General features: G+C 36.8%; 1 long non-coding RNA gene across 1 annotated transcript in view; it reads right to left on the reverse strand.

Moving 5' to 3' along the window:
- LOC110286474 overlaps positions 1-4,532 on the reverse strand; it is a 12,511-nt gene extending 7,979 nt beyond the window's left edge. Inside the window, exon 1 of the long non-coding RNA XR_002377143.1 lies at positions 4,476-4,532. This is a non-coding gene — a long non-coding RNA (uncharacterized LOC110286474). The remainder of the gene's footprint in view (positions 1-4,475) is intronic.
- Between the last annotated feature and the right edge of the window lie 597 nt (positions 4,533-5,129).

The raw sequence follows: 5,129 nt of genomic DNA on the forward strand, positions 1-5,129 counted from the left end.
ACTAATGCAGTCTCTGGTCCCGCGTGCAATTGGATTGGAGCAGAAGCTGTGTTCCACTCTCCAGAAGTCTTAAGATCCAGAAGTCTTAAGATCCTGTGGCGGATGTTGTGGGTAGCTGGCGAGTGTCAGCAGACCCTGCGCCCCAGCTGCCCAGGTGCTTTTCTGACCGGAAGAGGGTTGTGGAGTGATGTTTCTATGAAAGTATTTATTTATAGTTTTTTTTTTTTTTCTTGGATCTAGTTACCCACGTTTGGTTATAGTTTTGATTCTAGTGCCTTCTGTAAGTTTGAATCAGTGGCTATTGTTTAAATTTGGTTTTGTCATGAAGTATCTTGTTTTCTTCATCTATGATGATTGAAAGTTTTGCTGGGTATAGTAGTCTTGATTAACATCTGTGGGTTCTTGCAGTATGCAAGAAATCTGTGCAGGCCCTTCTGGCTCTGAAAGTGTTGACAAGTCAGGTGTAATTTTGGGAGGTCTGCCTTTACATGTTATTTGGCTTTTATTCCTTTCAGCTTTTAATATTCTTTATTTGTTCTGTAAATAGTATAATGACTAGCATGTGGTAGGAGAATTTTCTTTTTTGGTCCAATATAATTTGTGTTCTGAAAACTTCTTTTGCATTTATAGGATTTCTTTCTTTAATTTAGGCAAATTTTCTTCTTTGATTTTGTTGAGTATATTTTTGGGGCATTTGCACTGGAAATCTCCCCATTCTTCTATTCTTATTATTCTTAGGTTTGATTTTTTTCATAATGTCTCACATCTATTGTGTCATGATTTTTTTAAGATTTATTATTTTCTTTTTATTCCTTTTTTATTGGATATTTTCTTTATATACATTTCAAATGTTACTCCCTTTCCTGGTTCCCCCCCCCATGAAAACCCCTATCCCATCTCCTCATTCCCTGCTTTTATTAGGGTGCTTCCCAATCTACCCATGCACTCCTGGCTCCCTGCCCTGGCACTCCCCTACATTGGGGAATCAAGCCTTCCCAGGATCAAGGGCCTCTTCTCCCGTTGATACTGGACAAGCACATATTCTGCTACATATGCAGCTGGAGTCATGGGTCCCTCCATGTTTAGTCTTTGGTTGATGGTTTAGTCCCAGAGAGCTCTGGGGTGTCTGGTTGGTTGATATTGTTGTTCTTCCCATGGGGTTACAAACACCTTCAACTTCTTCAATCTTTTCTCTAACTCCTTCATTGGGGACCCTGTGCTCAGTCCAATGGTTGGCCGAGAGCATCCACATCTGTATTTGTCAGGGCCTCTAAGGAGACAGCTATATCATGCTCCTGGCAGCATGCACTTCTTGGCATCCACCATAATGTCTGTGTTAGGTGACTGTATATGGGATGGATCCCCAGGTGGGGCAGTCTTTGATGGCTTTCCTTTTCTTTGACCAATATATCAATTTCTTCTATCATTATTTCTACACCTTAGATTTTTCTCTTCCATTTCTTGTATTCTGTTAGTGATGCTTGCATCTGTAACTCCTGTTCTCTTAGGTTTATATTTCCAGTATTGCCTAAGTTTGTGTTTTCTTTATTGTTTTCCTTTTCTTTATTCCTACATTTATTTATTTATTTATTTATTTATTTATTTATTTTTGGTTTTCGAGACAGGGTTTCTCTGTATAGCCCTGACTGTCCTGGAACCCATTCTGTAGACCAGGCTGGCCTCAAACTCAGAAATCTGCCTGCCTCTGCCTCCCAATTGCTGGGATTAAAAACATGTGCCACCACTACCCAGCTATTGTTTATATTTTCATTTTCAGCTCTCTGACAGTTTTATTCATTTTCTTAATCTTTTTGATTGTATTTTCCTGCATATATTAAAGAAATTAATTCATTTCTTCTTTGAAAACCTCTATCATCTCTGTAAGATTGAATTTAAGCTTTGTCTGTCTTAGGATATCCATGGCCTAAAAGTTTTGTTTTCAATATAAATATTAGCAGTGAATTAATTTGGCAGCAATGTTTCTTTACCTTATGTCCAATAAGCACATAGAGAAACCAAGATTTATAACAAACTGCACCTCAGTAACTAAGCAGTTGCTATCTATCTTAGCCTCCTAATCCTTAACAATCTAGTCTGGCTACCTCACAGCCCCATCCCATGATACTTGCACATTATTATGGATCTGGTCCTTTAGGCTTCACAAGATTTTCAATGATCTTTCTCCAGACACCTTCCTCATGGCTCCAAATCCTTCATCAGTCTGACTGATCTGAATCTCTCTATCTCCCTCTCTTTCTTCTGCTGGTAAGCACTCCACCCTATTCTCTATTCTCCCCAGCCACTGGGTAATCAGCATTTCTTGACAAGGTAGAAAAATTTAAATGATAAGGCTTGTTCCCACAAACTTGAAACAGGGGATTCATGCTATAAGCATTATAATGCCCTGTCAAGATTGAAATGAGCTATAAGGACAAGCTAGTTGCTTCTGGTACACCTGCATGTCCCCCTCAGGAAGCAGGCCACACCTGGGGTCCCACAATGCAAACATAATAGTTCCTTAATGTATTATTTTGTGGTGAATGATTAACTTCCATTACTATACATGTAAAACATTTCCTTCATCCAGTCACAGCTTAATAAATAATTATATTGTTTCTTTTTCTTAATTACTGTGAATGCTGTGTAAAGTGCATCATGTATAGATGTGACTTACACATGCTGTTTTCATTTACCTTTATATAAATACTATAGTAGAATTGTTAAATCAAAAAACAAAGATATGTTAACCAAAGCCATTTCAAATTTCTTTGTCTTTTGCTTAACTTTTGCTTGTCTTTGGAGCCTTAAATTTGCTATGGCAGAGCAGCAATGTAACAAAAGGCAAGATGAACTGAAAATGCATTTTGTTTGGGTTAAGTGTGAGATATATATGTGTATAGATATATATTCATATATAAATATATTCATATATATATATATATATATATTCCTCATACATGTCATGATTCTCCTTCCTTTACCTGCTGTTAGATGTCAGACAGTAATTTACATGAATAAAAATTCCAATCAGGATCCTCTTTAACCCAATGGGTCAAAAGACAAAAATAATAACTATCAAAAGGCATGACAATGGAATGGATATTTCATGGGAGTCAGGAATTCTTGGAGAATATGGGAGAGTGAGAGCAAGAGTTTGACCAATATGTATTACAAACATGCATAAAATTGAAAAATATATGGATAACAAGGTTTTTTTTTTAATTAAAAGACCATACACAGCTAATGAGTTTCTAAATATAAGCAATTAGGTAGAACTTAATTAAATTTACAAATTAGATTTTTTATTCGATATTTATTTTATTTATATTTTAAATGTTTTCCCTTTTCCCGGTCTCCCCTTCGGAAACCCCATCTCACCACCCTTCCGACCCCTGCCTCTATGAGGGTGCTAGCCCACCCACCCACCTACTCCAATCTTCCCGCCCTGGAATTCCCCTACACTGGGGCATGAAACACTCTCAGGACCAAGGGCCTCTCCTCCCCCTGATGTCCAACAAGGTCATCATCTGCCACATATGGGGGTGGAGCCATGGGTCCCTCCATGTGTACTCTTTGGTTGCTGGTCTAGTCCCCAGGAACTCCGGGATTTCTAGTTGACACTGTTAATCCCTCCATGGGGTTGCAACACCCCTCAGCTCCTTTAGTCCCTTCCTCAACTCCTCCATCTGGGACCCCTGTGCTCAGTCCAATGGCTGGCTGTGAACATCCACCTCTGTACTTGTCAGGCTCTTGGCAATAGTGCAGCTGCCATTATTATCAACACCAACGTATTATAGATTTCTCAGATCATCGAGTACATAGTGCTTAACTCTCTTCAGGCATAAAACCAAGGCCAGTACTGAATCATGTATATAGTGCTTTTCTCTATACATACATACCCATGATAAAGTTTAATTTATAAACTGGGCACTGTAATAAAATAACTGATAAAACAAAACAATTACATTAATGGATGTCATGGAATTTCATGACTGTGATCTTCCAGAACATTTGTTGTGCCTTTCCTTTTTTGTCCAGTAATACACTGTAAAGATTTACTCTAGAATGCCTCAATTTTCAGCCATTCATAAATAAAATTGAGATTCTATGAAAATGGGAGTTTTATATTTTATTACAGTCAGTCTGATAAGTGATATGGCCTCTTGGTGGCACATGGACTGGTAGGACACCAAAATGAAAACATTGGTGTGAGAAATATATATCAAGATAACAAGTTTATTTTTTTTCAGTTTGATTTCCTTTAGGATTATCAAAAGAGTAAATGAATGTCTTAGGGCACATCAGCTATTCTATGCCAAATAAACTATTTTCCTTCTAATTAACATCCACCTAGAAATTCACCTCAAGAGAATTTAATAGGAATTTCATGCCTACTGGAAGATTAGTACATCCTATCATATCAAATTAAGGTGCTTAAAAAAGATCCCTCATGTTCATGCTTCCCCTTCCTTTACCTGCTGTTAGATGTCAGACAGTAATTTACATGAATAAAAATTCCAATCAGGATTACTATAGAAAATTATGAAAATGAAAAAAGGAAGAAAATTAAAACCTATACTAATCATTTAAATATTTAATATTATAATGTTTCTTAGACTTTGTTCCAAATGTGTACACATAAATATTTTAAATAAAATTATAGATATATAATATATGCTATTTTATAATATATCTTTTACAGCTAGCTATAACAAGAACATTTTTCTGGATGATCACAATTTTTCTAGAGCATGAATTTTAATAGCTTTCCTCTTTACTTTGTGTCCTCTTCAAGCCAATAGACTCAATTAAGCATTCAATCTACCACATATAAGAAGTGTATTGGTATGTGTCTCATTGCTTTTATTTTGTGTGACCTTATGGTTTTTCAATTGGAAACTTAGAGAAAGGAAGTTCTTGTGTTTTGCTCTTAGAAATTGCACCTAGCTCTAGTTCTAGAAAAGACTGTATTATCCTTAAACCTTTTGAAATCCTAAAATATACCAATTGCACACACTAGCAAGATTTTTCTGAAAGGACCCTGATACAGCTGTCTCTTGTGAGGCTATGCCGGGGCCTAGCAAACACAGAAGTGGATGCTCACAGTCAGCTATTGGATGGATCACAGG

Source organism: Mus caroli, chromosome X (genome assembly GCF_900094665.2).
Source record: "Mus caroli chromosome X, CAROLI_EIJ_v1.1, whole genome shotgun sequence".
Lineage (NCBI taxonomy): Eukaryota > Metazoa > Chordata > Mammalia > Rodentia > Muridae > Mus > Mus caroli.